Source organism: Onychomys torridus, chromosome 23, assembly GCF_903995425.1.
Source record: "Onychomys torridus chromosome 23, mOncTor1.1, whole genome shotgun sequence".
NCBI classification, from domain to species: Eukaryota; Metazoa; Chordata; class Mammalia; order Rodentia; family Cricetidae; genus Onychomys; species Onychomys torridus.
In genome coordinates, this window is record NC_050465.1 from 3,800,351 (window position 1) to 3,813,894 (window position 13,544).

The 13,544-nt window shown below is 43.5% G+C and overlaps 1 protein-coding gene across 1 annotated transcript in view; it reads left to right on the forward strand.

Annotated features, from left to right (window-relative positions):
* Positions 1–13,055: 13,055 nt before the first annotated feature.
* The window catches only part of Mroh2a (maestro heat like repeat family member 2A), a 39,815-nt gene continuing 39,326 nt past the window's right edge, over positions 13,056–13,544 (forward strand). Inside the window, exon 1 of the mRNA XM_036173754.1 lies at positions 13,056–13,264. The gene's annotated coding sequence lies outside the window, so the exon portion shown is untranslated. The remainder of the gene's footprint in view (positions 13,265–13,544) is intronic.

Below are 13,544 nucleotides of genomic sequence, written 5' to 3' on the forward strand. Positions count from 1 at the left end.
ATCCCTGAGCTATCTCTCCAGCCCCTTAAAAATTTGTGTTATGTGTGTGAGTACTAGCATGTATGTACATGCACTGTATGTATGCAGGTGCCTGTGAGACCATCAGAGGGCATCAGATCCCCTGAAACAGGAGTTCAGTTGTTTATGAGCTGTTATATGGGTGCTGAGACTCAAACCCAGGTCCTCTACAAGTGCAGTAATTGCTTTTACCACTGAGCCTTATTTCCAGCTTTGGCATTTTGCTTCTTATCATGCTTTGTGTGCTCAAGCTGTGTGTCATTTTAAAATATGGCTTCTATCTCTACCCCCCTGACAGTGAGGGTTCTTCCAGTATAGCTTTGAATCTCTTTCTCTCAAAGTGAGGCATATGTTTGTTCTTGGAGTCCTGACTTAACTTAGCCGATAGAAGGAATTGGGGCTGGTTCCAAGTTCAGACCCCAGAACTTCTCATTTATTCTTATTCTCTGGGATCCTGCTGCATTGCCATGAGAACTGCCTGAGTGAACTCAGGTGCTTTTGGTGCCTTAACCCCTGTATCTTCTCAGCCAACAGCAAGCCCTTAGCATGAGTGACTCTGGTTGTATTTAGAAAGGCATGACCCAACTTGTTAACAGAGATCATTTGTTGTTTCAGACATTGCATTTTGAGAATTTTGTTACACACCAATTGCTAACACATTTACTTCTGGTTCTAATCCATTCGTCATTTGTATATTGTATCTGAAGATCCCAGAGGGCAAAGCCATGTTCTACACCTGAATCCAAAATGGGCAATAGAAAACATGCTTAACTGAACTTGACAGGCATGTAGTCAACATATATGGAAGTTTTTTGTTTGTTTGTTTGTTTTTACCAGAAACATGTGACTTGAAAGATCACAGTGTAACAGGGCCCCAAATCTTAGTACACCCCAAGACCTTAGCACAACTGACTCCATGATGGAAGTACTATCCAGGCTGTAAAATTTAGCATATGCACAGTACCACCTTCCAAAACTAAAACAAAGGCCTAATTCATCAAAGTCCATATAGTTCTGGGAAAGTCTCAAAACGTACTAACCTTGCTTTTTGGTTTCTGTAGTTCTGTTTCTGGCTAATTGCTCTTGTTAACTGAAGTATGTCAACCTAGAACAAGGTTTTTGTGCTTAAAAGCTCACCCTGAGAATGCTGCTTAATCCAAGTCTGAGCAGTCTTCTGTGATGAACAACATTTCTGGAAGATCCAGCGAGAACCCAGAGACCAGACCTTGAGACACTGGGTCCTAGAGTGCCAGTGGCCATATCAGAGGAGCAGCAGATGACAGTTGATTTCAGGGTGTCAGTCCCCTAGGAGGCAAATCCTACTGACATTTCATCAGGGGCCTGCCCTGAGGAGATTTCTACAAGAGTCCTGGGGAAGACACAACAAACAGCAGGGATAATCTGAGGGGAAAGAATCTTAAGTATATTGAGCTCTACAGCCCATTTATTTTATTCCTCTGAGGCAAGATTCTGTCTACACAGTTTCAGTTCTGTACTCATACTTAGCTCCTCTCTGTCCCTTTTTCTCCTGTCCTCTCCTAACTCTAGCTAAGTTCTTTTCTATCTCCATCCTAATCTTCATCTTTGTTCTTCTCCATCCTTCTTCCTTCCTGTTGCTTTTCCTACGACCCAGTCTCAACACCCCTACAATTGCAAACTCTGCCCTGCCACCTTCTGGTCCAGTGGGGGTAACTTTGCTCATAACTAGGATACCTGCCTCATGGCTTCATTGCACCTGGTATGCAAAAAGCCTTTTGCTCTGAGTCAATTGCTCTGGAATGCCTCTTGGGCTGTGAGAGTAATGGAGATCTGAGCTTCATTTGCACAAGAAACAAGCTATGCATCTAACTCCTAGGCCCAGGGGACAGGCAGTGCCTCAGGGTGTTTACCTTAATTCAGCTCAGCGGATGGTCTGAAAAGCTTATTCTGTCTACCTTTTGGCTTAGGATGCTTGAGAGGTATTTCAGATAAATACATTGTTAGTATGAGAGCACACATGAATTCATAGCAGGAAACAGCTGATATATTAAAAGCCAAATAACACCAAATACTCCTTGAGATTTGGGTTCCTCTGGAAGAATTCCTTGATTCTTCCAGGTATAGCTTTGCTATATACAGCTGAGTTTCTACTTCATATTCCTGTGGTTCATAGCAGAATCTCTAATGGATGAATCTTAGATAAGCAAGGCCCCAAGACCCCAGACCCCAGAGTGTCTTTTGTTGTTCTGCTTGTGCCTTCACATGTTTGCTGCTGACATCTTTCTCTGGTATCTGGCATGGTGTGAATGGATATGGGGAGATCCCCAGTGCCTGTAATGTAGCATGTTTATCTCATGTAAACATCCCATCCTATTGGGTATTTTTACCTGTGAACTATTATGAAGATGATTTCTTCCTAAGCTGTACCGTCTAATTGATAATAATAATAATGTTCATTTATACAGAGTTTTGATGAATAAAAATATATACAAGAAGATTTCATACAGCTAGTGACTATGAGTTTCACCTAAGGAGATGCATAGATCACAGTTCAGGTTAATGATCAAGGAAAACAACTGAGTCCCAGGAGCCAGGGTGGCTCAAATTCACTTAATCTTAATGCTGAAAGATTTAGTCACAAGTTCTAGTATGTATCATTAACTGAAACAAAACCTTATAATAACTTCAGGTTAGATCAGATGTTTTGATAATAACTTTGAAGTAAAAAACCAAAGAATACAATCTAAAATTTTAAAATGGCACATAGTTGAGTGAGGAACTTTTTAAGGTCAGGGAACTAGAGCAAAGCAGCCCAGTTATTACTAGGCTTTTCTTGCTAGGATTGGTAGATGACCAAAGGTGATAATTAATTCCTTATACCTGCTCTACCCTCAACCTCCTGATAAAAAACTATTGATGAGTGAGTATGCACCCTAAAGATTTGAAGTAGCTGACTGATTCTTTTTCATATAGAAAAGTTTAGATTTGTGATTCTTTTAAGATTTTTTCATACCTTTTGAGATAAGTAATAAAGTGTTTGGTCCGTTCTTTGTAATCTTAAAATGCAGCATTGAAAGAATATCTTCCTTGCTTACACACTTTTAATCTATAACAAGCTTGAGTATGAATGTATATTGATTCTTGGGATAATTTGCTTTTCACCTGTAATATGTAAAATGTTTAAACATGTAAGGGATATGGAAAACATGCTGTTTTTTAAATTGTATTCATTGTAATCATTTATCTGAAAAACAGAATGTAACCACATTGTAATTTTTATATTGCCTGAAAGATTTTTCTAGGATACATAAGCTATAAGAGAAAGAATAAAGATAGAGTTAAAACAGGCTGGAAGGAAAATACCAAGAATGAGTTAGAAGGAAAACATCAAGAATGAGAGGATTAGGAGAACATCAAGAGAGTTAGAAGGAGAAGGAAAACACCAAGAGAGATGGAAGAGACATTTCTGGATAGAGATAAGAAAAGAGAACAGAGAACACAGAAGGAAGAATGCAGAAGAATAAAGAAGGAAACCATCAAGAGAGTGTGTGCCTTCTTCCCTAACCCCCTCAGAGAGAAAAGTCTAGTATGAGCTGACTCCATGGATTCCTTTGAGCCCTGCACTGCTGGAGGCTGGCCCCCAGGTAGCAATACTAGAGGTTGCTCAACCTGGATATTCCAGGTCCTCAGAGCTCCCTAATTGCTGCTAATGCTTCAGAGGGCTCTGACATCTCCACCCCAGAGGGAAACAAATTATAAATTTGCCTGGTCTATCACCTCTGGAAGTAAGTCTGGTTAAAGTACCTTCTGTTTGGACACATAGGAGAGGTCAGGCATGGCTGCTGATCCACTGTCCAGAATCCATGTGAGATATCAGTGGATCCTTCTGTCCAGGTGTATGAATATGTGGTGGCCACCTCTGGTTGTCTTTACTGTATCTCTGTGTTTGTATGTGTGTGTCTGTGTGTCTTTCTGCATGTTTCTGTCAGATGTTTCTCTGTATTGACCAGTGTCTTTCTCTGGCATGAGAACCCCCTGGCTTAAGACCTGTGCCCCATGTCATTGGGAGCCAGAATCCTTTCGACTCTACCAGATCACCCAGAGAAACAAAACAAACAAATATACGAAAGACCACAAACAAAACCAAAACCCTCCATCTCTCCCACTCTAGCACTTGCCTGTTTTGTTGTTGGACTTCTGCTCACAGTCAGGACTGGTCCCTGTGTAGAGGTGGAGAGGGCCTGGCCTTTCATCCAGGGGCCCCCCACCTTGCCATCTAAGTGAATGCACACAGGAGTGTGAGAAATAGTTCCCCCAGGTGAGCATTCCCTCTGCTCCCAGCCTGGTCTAGGAAGCCCCTAGGAAGGGAGGAAGGTTCCCTGGGCTGATCCCAAAGGAAAAAAGAAAGTTCTATTCCTTTCTCTTTCATAGCTTACAACTCATTTTCAACCAATGATCTGTAAAACCCACCATTCTCTGAAGGAAAACAAACAAACAAACAAACAAACAACAACAACAACAAAAAAAACAAAAACCCAAAAACGACCACTGGGCTATGCAGGAGGGTTGCTGCCAGACAACCAGCTTGGCCAGAACAAATTTTCCCTTCTGTTCAATACTGACCAAGGAGATTTTAAACAGTTTCACTAGGCACTTTTTAGAAAGATTAAAGGTGATGGTTAAAAAGATTTCCTTTGCCACCAAGTTGGCCCTAGATATTAGAAAAAAGTTATAAAAGTTAAAAAAAATTTAAAGGTATAAAAAGTTTCCAGTGGCTGGAGGTAGCTTAAAGGGTGTTTTAACAACACAGAACTGATCGGGAGAAGACCTTTTGCAAAAAACTGAAAGCCACCATCACCTTCTCTGATGATGAGATGCAGTTAGACTTATAGATATCCAGCAAAATCTTGGTATTTCATCCTCTGTTAGGAGAAACCAACCCCCGCAGAACTGGCCCAATGTCAAGCTCCGGCTACCCCGTCCAGATTAAACAATACCCAATGTCCCTGGTTACAAAAGGGGAAAGGCAGTCCATGTTGCTTTGAAGAGACAGGCATCCGGGTGCCCTGCCAGTCACCCTGGTGCCCTTCCAGTCACCCTGAAACACACCTCTCCTGCTTGTAAAGAAACCTGGGACCTCTGGTTCTCAGGAGTCTGATTCTTCAAAAGAAACAGGTATACATTGTCTTGGACCAGTAAGATGTGTTCTTCAGCCTCCCACTGGCAGAGGTGAGTCAACCCATCTTTGCTTTTAAATGGACAGACCCAGAGGGAGGATACAGTGGGCAACATACCTGGACCAGGTTGCCCCAGGATTTAAAGACACTAAATGCAGACTTCCTGCCCTTCTGTCAGAGGTTCATGGGAAAATAGATTATAAAAGGGCCACAGAGGGTCTGCTGCAAGAGTTAGGGATCTTGGGCTACAAAATGTTGGCTAAGAAAGCCCAACTTTGTAGAAGGCTACCTATCTTGGCTACCAGCTGAAGGGAGGCAAAAGGAGCCTGTCTCAGAATAGGATTGCTGCATTCTTCAGATTCCAATTGCAAAGACTAAGAGACAGGGTCAATAGTTCCTAGGTGCAGCTGGATATTTCTGCCTCTGGACACCAGAGTTTGTGGAAATAGCAAGGCCTCTATACATCAGCACAAAGGAGGGCCCTGTACCCCTAATCTGGACTGAAACTAAACAAAAGGCATGTGAGGCTTTAAAAACAGCTCTGACTTCTACTCCAGCCCTAGAATTTCTAGACAAAGAGGGTTTTAACTAAATCTTTAGGGCCATGAAAATGCCCTATATGATTGGATTCTGCACTGGCTAGTTTTGTGTGTCAACTTGACACAACCTAGAGTCATCAGAGAGGAAGGAGCCTCAGTTGAGGAAATGCCTCCATAAGATCCAGTTGTAAAGTAATTTTCTCAATTAGTGATCAATGGGAGAGACCCCAGCCCATTGTGGGAGGTGCCATCCCTGAGCTGGATTCTATAAGAAAGCAGGCTGAACAAGCCATGGGAAGCAAGCCAGTCAGCTGCATGCTTCCATGGCCTCTGCATCAGCTCCTGCCTCCAGGTTCCTGCCGTGTTTGAGTTCCTGTCCTGACTTCATTCAATAATGAATAGCAATAGGGAAATGTAAGTCAAATAAACCTTTTCCTCCCCAACTTGCTTTATGGTCATGGTATTTTATTGCAGCAATAGAAATCCTAGGACAGACCCTGTAACTGTAGGATGGCCCATCTGTCTAAGAGCTATGGTGGCAACTGCTAGTTTAATGAAAGAAAACAAACAAGTTAACTCTGGGCCAAGATCTTATACTCACCGTACCCCATGACACAGTTCAGGCCGCCCTCTGATTAGCATTAGTGTGTTTGCTGTATAATGACTGTGTGTCCCAGTGCCAGGCCCAACCTCAAGTCTGGTTTGAAAAACCCATTGCCATCAATTCTGCTACTTATTGTTGGTTGTTTTTGCCCTTGGGGGGGGGGCTGCCACCCAGCTCCCAAATAAAAACACACAGAGGCTTAGTCTTAATTATAAATGCCTGGCCTCAGCTTGGCTTGTTTCTTGCCAGCTTTTCTTATCTTCAATTATCCCATCTACCTTTTGCCTCTGGGTCTTTACCTTTCTCTACTTCTATATATCTTACTTTGACTCTTATTCCATGGCTGGCTGTGTAGCTGGGTGGTTGGTCCCTGGCATCCTCCTTTCCTTATTTTCTTACTCCTTGATCTCTCTTCTTTTCCTCCCAGATTTCTTATCCTATTAATTCTCTCTGCCTGGCAGCCCTGCCTATCTGTTCTCCTGCCTTTCTGTTGGCTGTTGAGCTCTTTATTAGACCATCAGGCATTTTAGATAGGCACAGTAACACAGCTTCACAGAGTTAAACAAATGCAGCATAAAAGAATGCAACATGGGCTGGAGAGATGGCTCAGTGGTTAAGAGTACTGACTGCTCTTCCAAAGGTCCTGAGTTCAATTCCCAGCACCCACATGGTGGCTCACAACCATCTGTAATGAGATCTTGTGCCCTCTTTTAGCCTGCAGCCATATATGCTGTATACATAATAAATAAATAAATCTTTTTAAAAAAGAATGCAACACATCTTTGCACCATTAAACAAATGTTCCACAACATAAACAAATGTAGTACATCTTAAAATAATATTCTACAGATGCAGGTGCTTGTCCATGACTGTCAGGAGATAAAAGATGAAAACAGGTATGTAGGAACTGCAGTGGTTACTTTAACCAAAATCATTTGGGCCCAAGCCAGGTACCTCAGCCCAGAGGGCAGAACTGATTGATCTGACCCAGGCTCTCAGATGGTATGGTAGTTTGAATGCAGTTGTCTTGCAGAAGCTCCTAAGAAGTGGTACTATTAGGAGGTATGGCTTTGTTGGAGTAGATCCGGCCTTGTTGAAGGAAGTGTGTCACTGTGGGGTGGGCTTGAAGTCTCATATATGATCAAGTCTTCAGACCACTTCCTGATGCCTGCAGGTCAAGATGTAGGAACTCTCAGCTCCCTCTCCAGCACCATGTCTGGCTACATGGCACTACATCTGCCTACACACCACCACGTTGCACCATGATGATAAAGGTCTAAATCTCTGAACTGTAAGCAAGCCACCCAAATGAAATGTTTTCCTTTAGAAGAGCTGCTATGGTCACAGTGTTTCTTCACGGCAATAGAAATAGCTTCTCATTGCCAGAAAAGGGACATTAAAAAACCTTGGCCCTCCTAGTGATTATTAGATTTCCCTTACAAATTGCTGGCCTCACCTGCTGGGCTGTTGACAAGACCCTAAGGCCAGTGGGGCCTATTGATACTCTGATGACATGCAACCTGATACTTATGTTTTTTGGGGTTTTATGGCTCCGTTTTGGGAGCCCACCACTCAGCTCCCAAATAAATCACACATGGAGACTTATTTTTACTTATGTCAGCACAACTTGGCTTAGTTTCTAGCCAGCTTTCCTTAACTTAACCTGTCTTTTGCCTCTGGGCTTTTCCCTGTTCTCTTATTTCTGTAAGTCTTACTCTTTCTCTGTGGCTGGCTGTGCAGCTGTGTGTCTGGCCCCTGGAGTCCTCCTCCTCTGGCTGCTAGCTCTTCCATCCTTCCTTCCAGTTTTCTCTGTCTATGTAGACTCTCTGCCTGCCAGCCCCACCTATCCTCTCTCCCGCCTTGCTATCGGCCAGTTCTTTATTAAACCATCAGGTGTTTTAGACAGGCACAGTAACACAGCTTCACAGAGTTAAACAAATTCAATGTAAACAAAAGTCACACACCTTAAAATATTCTGCTGCGTGATAGCTGCCTGAGACTCCATGGCAAAGATGGAACGGACAGGTTGATGGAGGACACCAGAGGGAAGAAGGATCATTCTCCCAGAAACAACTAGCAGCAATTTTGGTAACAGACCTTCACCAGGCTACTTATCTGGGTCCACAAAACTTTCTGAGTGGCTCAGACGAAGGTATGTTATACCTAGACTGGATAGCCTAACATGGGATGTCTCAGCCAGATGCCAAGTTTGTGCTCAAGTGAATCCAAAACAGAGAGCCCTTACCCAGGGAAGGGTCCAAATGAGAGACCAACACTCCAGTGAACTCTGGGAAAACTGACTCACCAAGATCTGGCCTGCTGGGGGAGGAAAAAGTACTTGCTAGATACCTTGTCTTGGTGAGTAGAAGTGTTCCCCACCTGAACTAAAACTACTCAAACAGTAGCTAAAAAGCTCCTCCAGGAACTGGTCCCCTGATTTAGCCTCCCCCTAGCAATGGGGTCCAACAATGACCTGGCTTTCATAGCCAAAACCTCTCAATTAATAGCTAAAGCTTTAAACATAGATTAAAAACTTCATTGTGCATAGAGACCTCAGAGTTCTGGCCAGGTTAAAAGAATACACAGGACATTAACAAAACTTTCATTGGAGTCTCCTAGATAGGCCTCCTTTGCTTTGCCCCAGCCCACTGCACTCCATATAGGGAGGGATTTACCCCTTATGAGATTGTATGTAGAAGACCTCCTCCACTACTTCCCAGGCTCAGAGACCAATAGTTGGCAGAACTCTTAAACCATGTATTTCTTAAGTTCCTACAGGCACTTCAGTCCTCCATAAAGGCTATTCATTTGACTCCTCCAGAGACTCAGCCAACCTCTGAGTCCATCACTGGTTCCCCCTCATTCCAGTTCAGTGATAGTGTCTTGGTCAGGCAGGTAGCCAAAGGGGTACTACAACCCCCTTGGAAAGGACTCTACACAGTGATTCTCTCCACTCCTATGGTGGTGAAGGTAGCTGGCATCACACCATGGATCCACCTCACCCAGGTCAACAAAGAGAAAGACACAGATGCAGTTGCCAAACGGACTGTCTCCAGATGGTGGGACTGCTGAAAAGAAGGTCTCATTGGGCCCCAGACCCTTCCATTCCCTGCCCCTCTACCTCCGCCTCCTGAGACTTGTGTTTGGTTTGAATACAGGGTTATGGTCCAACCCCCATGGCTCTCAGGCCTGGACCTGGGAACTGAGGAAGTCAGATACAGGAAAGGTGTTAGCTAGTGTGACTACAGACCAGCAATTCATATTGATTTTTACTTGCTGATACCTACTTTAGATGTCTGGAGAAAAGATATGGGCATTTATCTTTTGAGATAGGAATACAGAGTTTACAATCCTAGACATGCCCTGTGATGGGCCCCCTGGTTGCTAGAAACAAAGGAGTTTCCATTGCAAGAACTGGAGTAATAAAACTGCAGATTCCTAAAAAAAAAAAAAAAAAAATATTTTAGAAAAATTCTAGCCTTTCAGAAATAGGAAAATCCTAGGGAATCAGACTCTGTGCCTCAGGAAGGGACCCTGGAGAGAGTTGTCCATTCCCAGCCAGAAATCAACCAGCATTGCTGCCTATGCTTAGACACCTGGCCCTCATACAACACAGGGACAGGAACTAACCAGACTGTCAGCCTGTTGACTGACAAGACTCGGCATGACTGGGGGCAGTTCAAGTTAACATCAGAGGATTTGTAAGGGGCCAAAACTTGTCTAATATCCAAAACCTTTAAGCTAGATGCCTCCACTTATTCTGATACCTGCTCGTCTGCCTTAAGGGTTAATTCATATGGATAACATACTGGGCCTCTGAGACTTCTTGGTGGGCATATACTAATGGCTTAACTAAATGTGCCTCTTCTTATGTTTTCTAAACTAAGTAGATAGGTTGATCAGGACCTAGAGGTATTGAAAGTTTCAGTTTCTAAATTAAAACAACAGTTAGATTCCCTTGCAATGGTCCTACAAAGTTGGAGAGGCTTAGATTTCTCATGAGATACATAAAACTATGTATGTCTTTGGAAGAAAAATCTTTTGTTTCTGTGCTAATCAATCAGGAGTAATTAGAGAAAATCTTGCCATGGTTGGGGAAATGATTAGTACTGGTCTCTGTTCTCTTGGTCCCCCTGGATAACCACTCTGCTATCAGCACTGGCTGGGCCTTTAATCTTTATTCTGAGTGATTAACAGTGAGGCCCTGCATCCTAAACTAAAACAGGATGAGTCCATGATTTGACTCACTCACTAAGACCAGTGGGGATGTAATAGGCCGCAGACCTCAGCACAACTGACTCAGTGGAAGCACCATTCAGGCTGTTAGACTCAGCGCATACACAGCACCACTTGCCAAAACTAAAACAAAGGCCTAATTCATCAAAGTCCGTATAGTTCTTGGAACATCTCAATATGTACTAACTTGCTTTTTGTCTTCTATAGTTCCAATTCTGGCTAACTGTTCTTGTTAACTGAAGTGTGTCAACCCTGAACATGGTTTTTGTGCTTGAAAACTCACTCTGAGAAAGGCTCAGTGCTGCCCTGGGATCCCAAACACCCAATGCAGTTGCTGGCTAAGAAAGACTTTCTGTTAGCATGATTCCTTTCTGAGCTGTCTTTTCTGTAAATACTCCATAAGAACTGGAGGTGGTGAGAAGGCCCAGTGGGGAGCTGGAGGAGGTAGTGTGTGTTTGTTTGTTTGTGTTGACTAATGTGTCTTCAAAGACCAGAATGAGGAACAGTGCAGGAATTTTATGTGTGTATACATGTGTGAGCAGATGTACATGCCTGTGCACATGTGTGAGCAGGCCAGAAGAGGACATTGGATATCCTATTCTATCACTTTTTATTTCCTGGAGGCAGGGTCTCTCACTGAACCTGAAATTTCCTGTTTTAGCTAGGCTAGCCAGCCACCAAGCTCCCAGGAGTTACCTATCTCCATCCTCCAATGCTAAAGTTACAAACACACACAGAGTTATGCTTGGTTTTTTTATGTGGGTGCTGGGGATCCAAGCTAGGGCCTGTGTTCTTATGCATCAAGTATTACTATTCACTGAGCCATCTCTCCAGTCTGGAATTCATTTTTCAACCCTCTAAATTCCATGGAGTAGAGTTGGGATGGTATGAGGAGTCATGTGTTCCCTGATGTTAGAAGTTAGCAAGTAGAGGTATAGGAACTCTCTACACGATGAAAAAAAGTCACTTGGGCAGAAAGGAGTTTATTAGGCTTACACATCCTGATCACAGTCAGTTAAGGGAAGCCAAGGCAGGAACCCAGAGACAGGAACTAAAGCAGAGGCAACAGAGAAATGCTGCTTATTGGCTTGCTCTCACAGCTTTCTCAGTCTGCTCTTTTATATAATCCAGGACCACTTTTCTAGAGGTGGCATTGCCTACAGTGGGCTAGGCCTTCTAACATGATCATTAATCATGAAATGTTCCAGGGGTTGGAGAGATGTCTTGAATATTAAGAGCTGGCTGCACCCACATGGTGGCTCACAGCCATCAATACCTCTACTTCCAGATGATCCAATGCTCTCTTCTGAGCTCCATGAGTACCAGGCTTTCATATGTTGCACAGATATAATATGCAGGCAAAATGCCCATACACATAAATAATTTTTAAAGATTAAAAACAGATAATGTCCCACAGACTCACCTAAGTGTTTTCTCAACTGAGGTTGCCATTTTCCAGATGACCCTAGCTTGGGTCAAGTTGACAAAAAGCAAAACAGAACAAAACAACAACAACATAACCATATAACCAGTACAAACTCCCACTTGGCAATATTGCAGACTCAAGTTGGAATTGTAATGAAGCAACCTTGGGTCACTATGACTCAAGTCTTATTCTGTTGACCTGAAATGCATGAAGGGTCTCCCCAAAACCAATGCTTTTCATTGTACAAACCACTGATCTTGACAAGCTGTCTTAGCTACAGGGAGATATTTTGAGGTCTACTTGGTTTAGGGAAGAATACCTATTTTTCTTGGTCTTTGGAGTTCCTTATCTTTTGAAATTCTCAGTGAGAACACACCTCCTTGCCTGGCCCATGGTCCAGCCATGAGAAACATCTCCTTGCCTGGCCCATGGTCTAGCCATTAGAACACATCTCCTCACCTGGCCCACGGTCCAGCCATGAGAACACATCTCCTCACCTGACCCATGGTCCAGTCATGAGAACACACCTCCTCACCTGACCTATGATCCAGTCATGAGAACACATCTCCTCACCTGACCTGTGGTCTAGTCATGAGAACACATCTCCTCACCTGACCTGTGGTCTAGTCATGAGAACACATCTCCTCACCTGACCTGTGGTCTAGTCATGAGAACACATCTCCTCACCTAGCTGTTGACTAGTCATGAGAACACACCTCCTCACCTAGCTGTTGACTAGTCATGAGAACCCATCTCACCTAACTGTTGACTAGTCCTAGTGATGAAAGAGTTGTTTTTCCTCCAGAGCCACACCATCGTCCTTTTCTCTCCCTCCCATCTGCCTTGACTGCACCTTTCTGTACTGGCTCTACCTCAACCTCTTTGATACCTGGTTATAACCCCCACTAATGATTTTCCTTTCCCAAACAGGCCACCATACATCAGCACACACCTCTGGGTACAGACACGTTTAATGGCAAGTTGATGTGGAGCTTTGATTTTAGACCAAAGCTCTGGTTGATAGCGCCCCAGGGAGGCAGTTGGATCTCAAAGTTCCAAGGGTCTGGGATCTAACGGTGATGGTTCTAATGAAACTTCCTGTCCTGCCAGGAGTCCTGTTCCTCATGAGGATTACCATGGAGGAGCCTCACACTCTGCGGTGGCTAGCGGGTCCTGTCACTGGTCATATTTTCACTGGTGCACATTAGACAAAGAGCAGAGATCTTCCTCAGCCAACATTTTTGTTCTACCCAGAAGAGGACTTCGAGACAAGGCCAGTATTTAGGTCCTGGGAATCCTCTAAAAAGCTATTTGGAGTTGAAGGTTGAGGAACTGGAGCTGGAGAAGAAAGAATGTGGGAGCTTTAGTCCTTCATGTAGAGATCTGGGCTGGCTTGTCACTCATTAAGAAATTGTGGGTGTTGAACAGCCCTTGAAGTTAGTGAACAGGTTGAGTTCTGTAGTCCCAAATTTCTAATATCCAGAGAAGCAGGAGGGTCCTTCTTTTCCAAGCATATGAATTAATCTCTTGCTGTGAGACAAAGTATAACTCCTTAATGGCCAGTT